Genomic DNA, 16,479 nt, shown 5'->3' with positions numbered 1-16,479 from the left:
TATACCAAAAACGAATATAGTACCAACACACAATCGTTATGAGGTTCTTGCAGAAAAGCCAGAGATGCTCTTGGCAGAAGAAGAAAAAGCCCCGGAAACACAACTGTATTCTTCTGTTCTTAAACGTGGCAAGCAGTCGCAGACAAAGAAACAGAAATTACCGGAACTTCTGTATCAGTCGGATACAGAGGTACAGACATTGACGCTCGGATAGACGCACTGGCCAAATAGATTGAGCGACTACGCAAACATAAAGAACTGGTAATTCTGCGTCGTCAGAAAACAGGACCGACACGTGACGCATCAACCACTGCGAATGCCACCGTTACGCCTGGATCCCGTCCGGCACAACAGGTCAACCAAGCTGTTTGGACAGCAGTTTTAGATCAACTTGCTCAACTAACGTTGCTCATTCAGAATTGCCTGCACCATGGCTAATTATCTGCAGCAGCTGTCACAGGATGGAATTCTACAGTGGAATTGTCGGGGCCTAGGCTCCAAGTTAGGATAAATTAAAACCAAGCTTCAATACAATAAGCTACATGTATGGGCACTGCTTATTCAAGAGCATAATAAGCTATGCTCCCTGTAAAATTTTAATGGGTATCATAACCCATCTATTAGAGATAGACGTGCAACTACAATGGCTTCAGCTCCAGGAAAAGTTGCAGTTTATATATCATCGCATATTGCTCACACAGTGATTGATCTGGAGCCATGGTGTAGTGGTAATCAAGAAGTTGTCGGGGTCCTGACACGGCCAGTGAAGACTCCTGTCATTCTAGTGTCATTCTACGCCAGACCACAGCGCACACGTTTGAACTTGAGGTGGATAGCCCATCTCCGGTCTACGTACCCGGGAATTCCTATTCTCGTGGGTGAAGACTTCAATGCGCCCCATACAGAATGGGGGTACAAGCACAACTCCCGAAGAGGATACCAAGTTAAAAACATCATGAGCGATGCCACTTTTACACTGTTGAACCATCACGCTGTGGCGCTGCCTGTGCTGTACCCGCAGTATCTAGAACAAACGCTCCAGACCTCACGTGGTGGTTCGGTCCTGGAATGCCGCAGTGGCGGGTGGAACCAGATACATGGGGCAGTGATCACATGCCAATAATGATTGGTTTGCACAGAACGTGCATAAAGAAAATTAACAGTCACGTAAGTAACAGTCACGAAAGTAACAGTCAAGCATCGGGATAAGTTTCGGGAATCATCGATTGATAAAGTACCCTCAGAGCCCTCAGAAATGCTTCCCGCTTTGTAAGAAGTGCTACGGAGGAACACCACTGTAACCACAGTTGACGAGGAACAACCTCAACCGGACCTCGCCCTTTTGCAACTTTCGGCAAGGCGACGTCAGGCAGAAGTGTATGCGTCGAGGAATCCCGATGCACCAGGTAGCCGTGCACGTGCTAACCATATAGCGGCGAAGGCGCGTCGGCACGAAAAGCAACTTTCTGAACGACGATGGTAATAGTGGTGCGAGAATCTTGGATCGGGCATTGGAAACAGAGCACTTTGGCGTACGTTCCGGTCAATGGAACGCGGTCATAAGCAACCTGACCCTGCAGCGAGCGTAAGGTTAGCGATACAGAGTTCACCATATCAATTTGCAGAGCACGCTGCTAGAGCGTTTTTCCCGAAATACGATCAAGCGTCGCCTATAAACTGCCCCGAAATTGATGAGTCTAACACAACTTCCAAATCCGAAATATCCAGCCCTTTCAGCATGGCCGAACTAATAGCGGCGATTGAAACTTCGAAGCAAAGAAAAACACCTGGTCCCGATGGTATTCCTTATGAGGTTTTCAAGAACATGGAAGGAGCAGCTCTCGACGCACTTCTTCAGGCTATTAATGAAGTATGGGAGACTGGAAATGTTCCACTTGATTGGAAGCACTCAACTGTTGTCGCGATTCCGAAACCAGGAAAGTCTCCAAATAGCCTGCAGTCTTTACGCCCAATTTCACTAACCTCAACTGTCTGCAAGCTCGCTGAAAAGATGCTGGCCACACGCGTTTCCTGGTGGCTTGAACGCCACGATAAATATCATCCTGCTCAAATTGGATTCCATTCTGACTTCGGAACTGAACACGGACTTTCTATCTTATCAGACGATGTTTTACAGGTTTCACCACACAGTCACGTTGTGCGCTTGGTAGTAGCAACAGACATAACGAAAGTTTATGACAATATCGACCATGCAATCATTATAGCCAACCTCATCGACCTGGGACTTCAACCGCGAGTGATAAGATTCGTCTACTCATTCCTTCAGAATCGCACATTTGCGATTAGAGTAGATGGAAGGCAAGAAAGATACTTCACATCGAACAGAGGAGTCCCACAAGGTTCGGTTTTGGCTCCTCTTCCCTTCAACGTTGCTCTAATACCTCTAGCCTCGCAACTACATCGGATTCCAGACGTGAAGTTCTTAATCTATGCGGATGAAGTCACTTTGTGTTCCGTGCATGAAGATATATCTAGACAAAGTCAACAGCTTCAAGAAGCCCTTGATGTTCTGAACAACTACGCTCGGAAAGCAGGGTTGGACATTTCCGCCCAAAAATCAAGCTATGTTGTGGTGGCCAACAAGATAGGGCGCACACAAATGACGCAGCATCCCTTTACATTTAGACTCGGCGCAGTGACAATCCCTGAGGCTTCTGAAGTCCACATACTGGGTCTCGATATTCACCACTCCGGCAGGGGTGCACACTGGCTCCGTAAAACCAGACAGAGTTCGACAAAAACACTTCACCTTTTTCGTCGCATTGCAGCAAAAGCAGCTGGAGCTCGTACTGACGTAGCTCGGTGGTTGGTGCGTGCAGTCTTGTAGCCACGAATTTTATATCAGGCACAATTTCAACGGCTGATTTTGGCACAGCTGGCACAGTTGGAGACGATTAATCGCGATGTTATGCGCACAATCACAGCACTGCCCCGCATCACTCCGATACCAACCTTACAGGAACATGCCCAGCTCAACACAATTGCAGAGCTAATTTTGCAACGTGAAAAAGCACGTGCAATAAAAAAGCAACTTATTCCGGCTGTCGCTGCGTTGCGTGCTCATTTTAAACGCGGCTCTCGGATTGACAATCAGCCCTATCCAATGCCTCCCTGAGAATTCACCAGCACCAAAACCAATAAACCAACGAAGTTACGACGCAGCAATACAACAGGTATTATTGACGAACACAATATCGTCGATGCATCATGCGCTAACAGCTGCATAGTCTATACGGACGCTGCCATTCTCCCAGACGGCGGAAGGACATCATTCCTGAGTACTACGCATAATTTCATCAGCGGCCACCAGCGCTATTTATCTACGGAAGCCAGCGCTCTAGTAATGGAGCTTCAAGCCATCCACGACGCTGTGCAAGATGCGACATCTGAGCTGCCTACTATCAAGCAACTAGATATCTTCACTGATTCTTTAGCGGCTATTCAGGAACTCAAGAAGGTTAATAAGGCGATGAACATCTGCGAGACACTACACACTATGAATAGTACAACTGCTACTTGCGTCAAGGTACACTGGATTCAAGGCCATTCAGCAAACTCTCACATTGCTGCTGACCAGCAGACACACTGCCCTCCTAAACCTGATCTTCCACCTATTCCCCTCCCACCTCAACCCCTTAACTCGCTCCGAGCCCGTAAAATTTTTCTCCGGCAGGACACACGCGCTCTTATCCCACCGTGTGTCTGCTCCTTCCTTCACCTTACTAGGGCGGAGGAAGTTGTGCATAGGAGGCTTCGGGCCGGGGTGGCCCTTACACCGGCTGTTATCTCAAGGTGGAACTGGTCGCATTTACCACTGGGTGCTACGTGTCCATACTGCTCCGTTCCTGTGATGGAAGCAGATACATACCACCTAATATGGACATGTACTGGTTTAAAATCAGAACGCTCGCGTCTCCTACTGCAAGCCGGCATCCGCTACAGTGTGACAACCAGCTATGACCACTGGATACAGGACAACAGATTCCACAAAACACTGCTTCAATTCATACACAACACAGGCCTCAAAGCACACATATAATACACATAAACGCACCAAGAATTATGCCTTAAGGGCAAGTCTTTATCGCAATAAAAAAATATTGTAATAGCGTTCTTGTGTTATAACTCCTGGTACGTCGCTGTCTCCCCTTTCAATGTGAAGGCACTGCCTTCGGTGGTGACCGTATATATAACCCTGTAAACGTATCCGGCAGACGAACTAAGGCTTGGACCTGAAAATCGTTTTTCTTAACGCTTCTGAGCTATTTCCATCCCGAGCAATTTTTCAACTCGTATAAACTTAGCGCGGCGAGAATAATATTACGCTTTTTTATCTAACAGTAAGCGTCCCGCTTCCATAAGGCGAATTCACACGCAGCTATATAGCATCATTGTGCGTTAACCCGCATGCTAACCCATCCTCGGAATGTTATTCCCACCACTCTGTGAAACACTGCAGTGACGCACCAGCGCCACATTTGCTGCTATAGTAAGCATTATTAACCATATATAGGGTTCAACGTTCCTGGTTTAAGCCGACAGGAAATAAAAAATAAAGTACGCTGGATTTCCTTTCTTTCTTTCTTTCGGGGTGGAGGGGAGGAAGGGGGCGTTACCCGAAAATGATCAGTAAAAGCTAAATTACCTAAGCCACATTGGCTCGTAGCTGCGAGCTCCAATATAAAAGGAGCCTGGTAAAGTCAAAGTCACGCGTCTGCCCCGGCCGTCCAAAGCAATCTTCACTTTTGTTGTCATATTTGCGCGTCCGTTTTGCCTCCCGCTGTGACGAAAACGAGAATCGGGGTGTGTGTGTGTGTATGTGAAGGGGGGGGGGGGGGGGGGGGGTAGGTAGAGCTTTGGTCTAAGTCCTTGCATTCTTCTCCCTTCGGCCCCTGTGGTGAACGAACTGGGCGAGTTGGCGAATGATAACGTGGACTTATATCCTCCCATTTTTTTTTCTGTGTTATTCGTTGGAGCTCGGTATCCTACGCATAATGCTAAAGTCCCACTCTACCTACTTGTGCTCGAATATCCCATGCGCTCCCTCGTAATTCCTGGAAAGTCATATCGTCTTACGGCGTTATTCCTATGCTATACTTTCTCTCGGAAACCTAATTAGTCTGTACAGTGAATGAAACTATGCAGCTTTGAAGAGCCGGATCAGCAGTCGTAATGTTTCGGTGACAGCGAAACTACTCCACCAGATATTCACCGAAAAAAGAACGGTAAGCTTCGTAGCGAAAAAGTATCCGCCAAATTTGGTGAGTGAAAGTTCATTTAGAAAAACGTGTTCACCGAAAAAAAAGTGAGTTTGCTGACATGAAAAGATATACAAAAATGTTAGAGCTGTTTGATTTCGGACCTGCCGTGGTTGCCTAGTGGCATTGGCGTTGCGCTGCTAAGCTCACGAAGTCGCGGGATCAAAACTAGCCGCGACGGCCCCACTTCAATCCAAATGCTGACAGCCTGTGTACCGCGCATTAGAGAACCACCCCGGGTGGTCGAAACTAATCCGGAGACCATCGCTACGACATGCTTTATAATCAGATCGTGGGTTTGGCACTTGAAACCCCGGAATCTAACGAAATAAATAATTTGGTTTCAGAACCAAACTATATAGGTTACCGCAGATGCTGCGGCCGCTGAGTGCCATTGGATTGATGAATATAATCACAAATGAGTTTACAAGAAAACGTGGTTGAAATGTCTATTTCCCATGGAAGCAGAGTATACAGTTCGAGAACATGGACCAAAGGACGAGAACATATTTGGCGGTGCAGAAACGAGGGCACAGCGTGCTACCCCCGACCACCGCCTCTAAACCTTAAGCCGCCACATCACTTTTGCGCTACAGCACGTCCGTGTATAAAAATTCGTTGGCGTTCGGCAGCAAGCGCGCAGGGTCGAGTAAGAAAACGAGCGAAGAAACCAAAGTAGCCCGTTCACTTTAAACTGCCAGGAAGATCAAAAGAAATGAATTTGGCTCATTAAAGAAGCGATGCGCTTGAAAGCGTACATTTGTTGCAGTGAGGGCACTTAGGTAGCCTTTCTTGTTTCGTTACGTAATTCCACTGAGAAAATAGCCGTCCGCCAGCACAACAGCTGGCTATACGTATATGCCGGCTCGATATATGGGTGTTTCTGCGTTCAGCGATGTTGGGCAACGTTGTACTTACCGTGAAACTGAAGCCTTAGGGAGACCACGAGAAAAAAACGCCTCAGCAGTAAAAAAAGAAAGGTACACTCCCCAAACTTAGGAAAAAAAACAAAAAAAAACGATAGCTCTGAGCCATAAATGTACGTCATCATCATTGGTTGATTAATGATTACTGCAGGACGAAGGCCTCTTTCATCAATATCCGATTAGCACCGCCCCATACATCAGCCAACCAGCACGTCAAAAGACCAATCATCTGCGGTAACCATAACGATTCTTAACGTAACCTGAACGACGCCAGTGACACTGTCAGCAACGTAGACGTTACGTAAACGATGTCCCTGATTGCCGGTTGCTTTAATAGCATTTCATCTTTGGCGGGCAGTGCCACTGTAGCGTGTAATACCTGATTCGCTGCTTTTTAACGCCCTCGTTTTAATTCACACATCGCCATAAGAGACGGTGATTATTCCTTCTCTATTCATTTTATTTCTCTTCACTCCAGTTGAGCACTTGACTCAGGCACTCGCGTTTGTCTTACAAAGGAAAACGAGCTTCCATTCCGCGGCCGCCTTCATCCACCAAAGCCATGTCGAGCATTGGTCTTTTCAAAACTTTTGGTTGCACGTTACTGCGAGAGAACAAGCGCAACGCAGTCATTCCGTTTGCGCAAGCATTAAATATCTTCGTGTCGGTGACGACTTCACGTAGCCATCACGGTGTCATCGGCCGCAAAGTTCGGTCTCACGCAGCTGCTCTTCCGTTCCCCTCCGCGAGCCAGCGAAGAAATCACACGGGGCGATGTAATATAAATAAGAAAGTCGCTCGAAACTCGTTGTCCCGTCGGAGTTACGTGACGAGCACCACTCCGGATGCAGTAGGTAAAACCTCCGCACCTAATTACAAAAAAAAAAGAGGTAAAGAAATGCGCGCCAGTTTGACCAAGCGTTAACTGGGTCGCGCGGATGTATACGCGTACACGCGGGATGTTTCGTCGCGGAGAAACAACAGTGTTACCCTGTCGGACAGCATAATCTCCTGGATCAATTTCTCGCATCGGGACTGACGGGACTTCGATTTCTTCCGCCAGGGAAAATGCAACGAGGGTTTTGCGCGCAGCAGTGCCGGCCTCCTTGGAGCGGGAGTGCGTCTCGCCGTCGTGGTCTCCTCAACAATCCTGGCACCGCGATGCTCGCCTCAACTCGGCGTGGGCGAGACGCTGCCCTGCCCGAGAGGGAATTACCGACCAGTCCGAGAGCCATCCGAGGCCACCGCCGAGGCCGCCGCTGTAGTGGCTCCAGTGGCTCCACCACTGGACTGTCCGCACGCTCCCTGAACAAATCTCTCTAGATCTGCTTGTTTCTGCAATTGTGTTCACGGCGGGGCGTCGTTCCTAACCTGCTTCGATTTGGTCGAGGAGGCGCCGTCGTCATGGAGTGTTGCGAAATAAACTGGACCGAGGCAAACAAGACGCCTGTCGGGCGTATACTTGTGTGGATCTTACCGTTTCATTTGTGTACAGCATGTAGAAGCAGTATAGACAGCGCGGTGACTGCGTAGGTTCTGGCGTTCTTCTGTCGGACAAGATGTTGCGGGTTCGATTCTCGACAGCGGCAGCCGCGTTCCCGATTGTGTGTCAGCGCAGTGAACGTGGAAGAACGTAGACAAAAGCTGTAGTTCACTACTGATCATTGATTCACGTATGCGCGCAACTGGTGGAGAGATGTGTCACGTAACTTTACCTAGAAAGTCGATCTCGCCTATGACACAGACGAAAATAGAGAAACAAGGGAATAACGAGATTAACATCGCATTTGCCGGGTCCCGTACGCCGAGAGAACCGAAGCAGGCATTCCTAGCAGAGGCAGAACTTAAAAAAAGAAAGCCTGTGAGTCGACCCATGTGTGGAATGAGGCCTCCCGAGACCCCTAGCACATTTTATTTCACATTACCTCCAATTGTTTTTAAATTTGGAAGCGATTGCGTCAAATATTCATTCAGGATATGAGGTCAGCTGCATGCGGAACTGTATGAAAACGGCTTACTCGTATTGTGCTACCGTACAAAATGCGACTGTGAGGGGCTTTCGAACACCATGATATGGCATGGAAATCTAAAATTCAACATCAACGCGTCAAGCTCATACACGACGTCGCAACTTAACCTCTTGGTTTTGAATTTGAATTAAAATTTATTTACCACATCAGTACACTGTTGTACGTAAGTGGCGGGCGTGGCATGGCAAGAGCTGCATAACGGCAGCTTTGCTTTTTTCCACTTCCCCGGCAAAGAAAAGTCGTTTTTACCGTAACAAACCCGAGGAGGTGGTTACTTCCTCCACGTACGTAGAGATATTGCGCTCAGTGTCTGATCGTGGTGCTTTAACTAAACTTGGTTCTCTGCGTTCATAACATACCGGTCGGCAACAAAAACCAACTTGAAAAACCATTATGTCCATGAGCTGTCTTTGGTACATTAGGAGGTTAAAAAGCCTCAAGCATCCAGAAACAACGGGCAGCCCTCCACTACGGCGTATCTCATTGCCCTGTATTGGTTTGTGACGTTAAGCATTAATAATCAAGCATGAAAGGAATGTGTTCTGCGGAGAGAAGCATTCTTGCTGGCCGTTTGCCAGTACATCGAGTTCCACTTATTGAAGCGAGTTTTGTCTTCGTTTCACTGAGTCGCTTGTAAGATACTCTAGTCGCTTGTAATGGTCCTTTCGGGGTCATGTTGGCGTTTCAGTATACTTCAGAATACAAAGTACGATAACTTCCGATAAGTATTTCCATTTCTGGGTCATTTCGCTATAACGCTCTATTGCTTACGGTGGGAATAAATTGATTGATTGATTGATTGATTGATTGATTGATTGATTGATTGATTGATTGATTGATTGATTGATTGATTGATTGATTGATTGATTGATTGATTGATTGATTGATTGATTGATTGATTGATTGATTGATTGATTGATTGATTGATTTCGCACGTCGGAACGTTCATGCGATCTGAACTGGTGCGTGTGCTAAGATCCGTAACTCTCGTTCGGAAGTGCGAAAAAGAACCCAAAATCTCTTACCATCGTCGCTTAAAAGAAAGTGCTGTTGCAATTACTGATGACAATCGGTTTTAACCACCTTTTCTCGGAGCATCCAGCAAATTCGTTACTCTCCTACAACATGTACGGACGTTGAATGGGCTTAATTCAAACTGCAGCGGCACTTTTAAAGCGATTCTGTGGACGAAATTTTCTATTCATTGCGAGCTATTGTTAGTCAATGTGTTCCGCTCTTGGTGTTTTGTTTCGAGGTGGTTATCCGCTGGCTGGCCCAGAGTTCATCTGGCCTCCATGCTTTTTGCGGGCCTCTGGAAGGCGCGCTTGCTTCGTAATACCGACGGAAAGAACGCGAAGCTGGTTGGTGCCCGCTCTCCTTCCAAACGGCCCGTCTCTTCTCCTCTGGAGACTCTTTCTTGCCGCCAGATGCCCCGTCGCATCTACGTTGTGATCCATTTTCCCGTCCCGAGGCGGCGATTTGTCACAGCTCTGTGACAAGAGATTCGACCTCAACGGGTAGAAGTGGAAGGAAGCCCCGATGAGAGTCGCGCGAGAGTCTAACCGGTGAAACCACTCAGATGCGCCAAGCATCGTGGGACTCAGCTCCGGTGACAGTCAGCCATCTCGCCACAATGGTACGCATGCCCAAGTTAATGCATAGGAGTGGTAAGAAAATGACGCTGCCTGATGTGTTCTTGAGAGCAAATGTGTGGCCACGCAGCTAGATATTGCATTTTAGCTCTTTCATGCGAGGTAGTTACCGCCGAGAAACACCTTTTTCTTTCTCTCTGCCCTAGGCTCGTCCTCACCACTTTTCAGAAGTCTCCACTGTTATCACGCTTTGTTGCTCATATTTCCACGGAGCAGTAACGTTGTAGCTCTGCCGCGACGCCTGTGACGCCAGCTAGCCACGTTAGCTAGATAGCCTCGGCGAAAGCCATGGAATCTCTCCAGTAACCTGAACCTGATTAAAGTGGTAGGGAAGATACCGAAGAAAAGAGCTGGAGTAAAACAAAACACTAGCGAGCAGAAGTTATCGTTTCTCTCTGTACTTGAAAACATAAAATATTTCGTGGAGTTCAGTTCAGAAATCATTACAGAGAAATGGCTTCATCTGTTCGCTACCTCATATCTCGAGAGTTCCTGTGTAAAAAAATATGACTGTTCATTTTATTGAACGATGTTTTCTTAGTTTTTATCACAATATCGTTTGTATTTTGTTTTTGTTTTTTCATTAATGCTACGTATCACTACAGAAACGAGCGTCTATTCTTGATAGAGCTTTAATGTAACATTACTCGACAGGGCCGTCACCGGCCCTTTCTGGTTATGAACGCGCAAACTTCTCGGTGATCCGACACCGGAGACAATGTTATCAAAGGCGCGACATCGTTCCTGACATCGTCGGCGTCCTCGCAAGAGTTGCAACGCGACAGAGACGACAAGAAGGACAAAATATGTGGGGAATTTAGTTCACGCGCTACGAGCACGGAAATGCGATCGTCATGCTGTTGTGCTGCTACTGGTTGACGGTGGTGCGTAATAACTTCTGTGGTAGAAACTCATATAGATGACGCCTCGTAGGTTAACACTGTAATGCTCAAACACAGGTTTCAGAGCGATGGAAATTGGAACAAGTTCTTCACCTTTGATTCGGGCCTTGGAGAGTAAATTTAAAAAACGCAGGACCAAATGCTGTTTGAGTTAGAACTTAGTATAGCAATTATGTAATTAGTCAGTGGTTCGTTGAAATATCCGCGGCTGAAACTTCACTCCAAGGTATAAAACGCAACTATGCGTTTTGCGCTTACATTCCCCTGATTAACATTAAGCCTTCTGAGGATATATACAGACTCAGTGAAGTGCATGCCATGCGTTCGGTATTACAGGGTCAGACAGAATTAACAACTCATAGGGCCATGAGGAGAGGTAGATAACGTCATTAGATTACAAGGTACTAATAATTCACGTATGACCGCGGGAAGCGGAGTTAGTTCATGTGGATGTTGATGAATAATAATTGAATGATAGGACACGCCATTGCTATCGCGGTAAACTCGCTCAGGTGTAGCATGAGAACTACTAAGAACCTGCGGGGTTCCCATACGGTGTTGAACAGGAAAGCCATTTGAACCCCGTTCACACGTCTGGTCTGAATCCACACGTCGCGAGTAATCCTTACTCGAAATTAAATGATATGTTCTCATTCATACTGCTCAGGGGTGTTTTTAACTGAAAAGTACAGTCCGACAGAATGGAACGACAGTCTACGCAAAAAAAAAAGAAATAAAATACGTATTATTACTCATTTTTTTCCTCGTACCTACAATGACTGGAACCACTTTCCCGCTTCGGCCGCCACTATTACAGACGCGTCGAAGTTCGAGACTGCTGTTTTCCATGCCATCTAACAAATCTTTTACTCATTGTTCTGCATTCTTTTTCTGTGTATGTACCACTCCTTTCGGTAGCGCCTACGGGCCTTGAAAGTATGTAAAATAAATAAATAAATAAATAAATAAATGTTCACAGTAATGTGAACCGAAGAGTGACAAGTGCTTGAAATCGTTTCGGCTGCTGACTTTGAAGTAAAGTCTGTTTCAAAGGGCGGTTCAAAAGCCGAGAATCTTTTTTTTTTCGTGAGCGTCATACAGTTAATCATAAGCGGATGCCGCGACTTAAGTAACCTGTTCATAAGGAACTAAGCCAGGGCAATCAGTGGGTTTACAGTTTCAGGGCCATCAGTCAAGCAGTGAAATGTAGCACCTGGGGCGGGGCAGGCCTGGCTTCGTGTGAGCGATACCGCATGACAAGCAATGCTGAGGCTTCTTGATGTCGTCACTTAGAAGGCTGTAGTATAACGTTACGGCCTTAGCGTTAGCGCCCCTATCCGGGTAGGACCGGTTGGTGTAGTGTGACGCGCACGAGAACTTAGAATCCGGCGCAAAATTTAAGCGCAACGTAATCCGACGACGCTGCGCTAAAATTATCTAATTTTTCATGTTTGAATTAGACGTGGTTTAGGCGCATTTCTGTAGCCCGAAGGATATATTATACCGTTAAGGCCCGTTTATAGTCCGACGTTATCGGCGCGCGGGCGAGCGTCGTTCGCGGTCAGTCAGGCTACGTCGGTTGCGCTGCGCCAGCCGAGATGCCATCCCCTCTATACTTCAACGCGCGCGCCGTAGGCTGCTATCTTCGGAGCATGCGCAGAAGGTTCGCCAAGTCGCGCGCCGTCCGCAAAAGCCGTCTGCGGAGTTGTGTTGGCGCCTTTTTCTTCGCGCGCAATGCATTGTGGTGCGAGAGTTCCGCCGACTTCGACGCGCGAATGGCTCCGGAGCCAAATCGGCGCCGGGCCCGTCGGGGCGCGTTGAAAGCCGCCGGTTACGTTAGCTGCGCCGGTGCGCCCGACTATAGAGGTGTCGTTTTCGCCGACGTGACGTAGCGTGCGCGCGCGCGCGCGCGCGCGTGCGTTACGTCGGACTATAAACGGCCCTTTAGCGACATATCATGCGCTCAAGACATTCCGTACGGGACGTACCCTTCAGGCTTGGTTTAAATAAGGCAATAGCTATTAGCAATCGTGAACAGTAAGTGTATGCGAATATTCGAAACTTTCGAATAACAAATTCAATAAACACTATTCGTAAATGCGAATATTTTTCGAATACCTTTATCCAATGTTTCAAAACGTCAAATGCACCCAAATGAACATACATTTGAAGAAAAAGAACGGTAAATTTTCACCCCCGCGGGCATGGTACAGACATAAAACGTAAGACACTGCCTTGTGGAATAGGCTACGTCACTTAGGTAGCCATGCTTTACAGGCTGCACAGCGATTATTCGCACTCTCTGAAGAGCCCTGTACATGCGTAGAAACTAGTTGTTTGCTCCTTACGCTCCATTTGTGCTTTTAATTAACAACTCTTCTTAAAGTGCTACGTAATGATAGAAACTTGCTAGCTTTAGGAATACTGGGATGTGAACATCGTTTTATATTAATTGTGATAACGCATTTCATTGTTCGAAAAATATTCGAAAAGTATCCGATATTCTTTTCGATTTTGGCGCTATTCGATTCGATCTAAAAAAAAAAACACTATTCGTGCACCCCTAATAACCAGTTCGCTAAAGAGAAAAAAAAATATAATAGACCACCAACTGTGCAAGGCAAACACAGCGCCTCCTTCTTGCTCCAGAGGTCAGGAGGCACTGCTGAACTTGAAGTTAATGTACTGCTTGTATAGTTTCTGCTTAGTCCTGTCACGCCACATGCCGTGACTGCGGGCCACCGCCTTCACCAAAAAGCCGTGCCACTACGGCGGGCAGACCCCGTGGGCAACTTCAGTTCAGCGTGCGGCATTGCATTTGGCACACCCTCGTAGACGCACCTCGTGACTATGCGTGCAGTAGCCCATCTGGCATCAATAGATTGCCGATTGGTCTCTCTTCCGCGTTTGGCAGGTTACAGGTACGCCGGCCCTCACGGGCGGCGATAGGGACGGAATCGCAAGTCCTACCTTAGCGACTAATGCTATGTTCACACTACGGTCGTAACGCGCGCAACAGCTCTTTTGGCGTATCGAACGTAACGGCTGTAAAAAACGTTACGGCAGTTAAGCCGGCACCTTTGTTCACATTTACTGCTGCTTAAATTACGGCTTTTACAACAGGCCAATTAAATTTGGAGCTGCAGAATCGACGTCACCAGCGGTCCAATATGGCTCCTGCGAACATGCGAGCGCTGGCAGAGATCGGAGAAATTCACGCTCAAAACAAACTTAGTCATGTATTCAATCGCCCAAAGACGACGAAGGCGACGACGAAGGCGACGCAGAAGGGTTTGGGTGCGGCAAGTATTTCTCGACAGTGCCGTGGACGGCGATTTTCACAACCTTTTCGCCAAGCTCCGAGTTGGTGACGCTGCGATGTTTCATAACATCATGCGCATGTCGCCCCAGCAATTCCGCTTCCTTAAAAAACTAATGAGACCACTCATCGAAGTTCGGAGCACGTATCTGCGGCCATCGATTTCCTCGGCGGATAAACCAGTTGAACTGAAAACAGTATCGCAAGGCGCACTGCAAAAATTTTCACGAACACAGCCAATCGTGCGCACGGAATGGCGGAATGGCACTTCCCGCGCCCGGAGCTGTCTGCAGACGGGAGGACGGAAGTGTCGTCACCGGTTGTTGAAAGCCGAAAGCTTATCGGTCATTGGCTGTGTCGCAACGGTCGTAACATAACAGTCGTAAATGTTGCCGACCCTTTAACACTCTCACCCACGATTTTTGCGAGAATTGCGCACGTTGGTACCTTTACGTTCCCAGTCTGAACTAGACGCATACGCTTGTTGCGCTTCCGCTTACGTATGTTACGAAAAATCGGCGCCTTACGAACGTAGTCTGAACATAGCATAAGTCATCGGATACGTATTCCGGTTACGGCGTATTCAGTCGCATCGTCGCGTCGCGCGGTGCGTTCTGGAAAAGTTGGCAAGCGTTATTCCACAGAAGGAAATGAGACGGGGCTCGATTGAGAACAAAGTCGCTTGACGACGGCTTAACTTAATGCTTGTGGAAGTGCGCTCAGTCATCCAAGCGGGGTTGCGAACGCCCCTAAACTGAAGGTTTCGCGACAGGTGACGTAGACAAAGATCGAATGCCCCCCGTCAGCGACTTCAGCAAACGCCGTACATCTTCTCCGCACTGTTATTCGCTCGCGTGTCACAGTCGATACCGTGGTTGACAAACAACCTTTTCCCGCGGGCTCGCTTCGCATCGCTCGCCGCGCGGGCAGAACGAACTTGAAATGTTCATTGTACGAAGCTCGCCGTCGATGCGTGACAAAACGTGCCAAACGCAACGCAGTCACGTGACATAAACGGCGCGTTGAGAAGCGAGAGCGATGCGAAGGGGAAAAAAACTGCATTCACGCGAGTGGTCGTGCAGATATTTACCAGCAGCCTCGATTTTGTGCGTGACCCTACACGAATCGACAAGCGCTCAGGGCAAGCGAGCGTACGTGCGCAATACAAAGGGGGAGGGAAAGAAAAGGTAACACGCGGAGAAAGCCAGAGCGGTGTTGGGCACGTCACGCGAAGCAGTGTCACTCGGTTCATCTCGCCCGATAGACAGCCACAAGTGTGCCACGACCGCCGTTGCCTGGGAATAAGGGGCGGGGGAGTGCGGAGGGTAACGGGAAGGCAGTACAACGTATAGTCGTCCACCAAACAAGCCGGCTTCTTTGTCCGCAGCGGATGGCCAAATTTACCCGCGCGGTAGGAGAAGTTGGCGGGCGGGGGAGCGAAAAAGAAAGTAAGGAAGTAAGGCTCGCCGCTTCAAGACACTGGTCGCTAAGTGGTGCATACTATGCACGCGCGTTTCTAAGAAGCGCCGCTGTCGTCGCGAACCCGCTTCTTCTTCTTCTTCGTCCTCAACTCTCGGGACAAGCTGATACGCGCGGTGGTCGGTGCCGTCGTGGGACAGCCGCGCCGGCCCAGCACAGCCGCCCGCCCGCACGTGGGGAGGGAGTGCGGGCAACAGTTGCGCGCGCGACTCACCGGTGGTGCCGTCCGGCCGCGCTGCGGTCCGCCGCTCTGCAGGCATGCCCGCTGCCGCCCTCCTCCCTCCGCCGCCGCCGCCGTCGCAGTGGCCCCGGGCGCAGGCGCCGAGCGCGCGCGGCACACCGGCCAGAAAGCAGCAGCAGCAGCAGCGGGCGGAGAAGTGCCTTCGCACGCGAACGCCGGCCCAGCGACTACGGCGCGGCACCTAGCGCCGCCCCGGGGCCGCTGAGCGCAGCGCACCGCCCCCCTCCATTGAACGGAGCAAGCACGAAGACGTGGACCGAAGGCCCGCTAAATTGGCGTAGAGTTTCCTGCAAAAAAAATTACCATAGGGAACTATGGCGCTGCTCCCTGATGAGACCGAGTAAAATTACGGCTCTGTAATATTGGAGACGAAGAAAAAAAAATGAGAAGTCGCCGTTTCGCCTGAAAGCCGAAGCATTGATAGCGGTAGCAACGTATTATAGACAACCACACAAAGTAAGAGGCGCTATTTCACCTGCCGTGTAAATTGCAGTAAACGTTGGTTTACGTACTAAATAAATTAACAACCGTGGTGACACGTGCGCAAGTTGAAACATGAACAGATAACTAGACAACCGCAACACGTCTTGAGATTACCTGACCTTGAACACTAGGCGTGAGGGAAGACAGAGAGCATTACTATTACGCCAT

The 16,479-nt window shown here is 48.5% G+C and overlaps 1 protein-coding gene across 1 annotated transcript in view; it reads right to left on the bottom strand.

Annotated features, from left to right (window-relative positions):
* mAChR-B (muscarinic acetylcholine receptor) overlaps positions 1 to 16,008 on the bottom strand; it is a 118,490-nt gene extending 102,482 nt beyond the window's left edge. Inside the window, exon 1 of the mRNA XM_065428844.1 lies at positions 15,802 to 16,008. The gene's annotated coding sequence lies outside the window, so the exon portion shown is untranslated. The remainder of the gene's footprint in view (positions 1 to 15,801) is intronic.
* Positions 16,009 to 16,479: the final 471 nt, after the last annotated feature.

This window comes from Dermacentor albipictus, chromosome 4 (genome assembly GCF_038994185.2).
Source record: "Dermacentor albipictus isolate Rhodes 1998 colony chromosome 4, USDA_Dalb.pri_finalv2, whole genome shotgun sequence".
Classification (NCBI taxonomy): domain Eukaryota; kingdom Metazoa; phylum Arthropoda; class Arachnida; order Ixodida; family Ixodidae; genus Dermacentor; species Dermacentor albipictus.
This window is presented reverse-complemented; position numbering and strand designations above follow the sequence as displayed.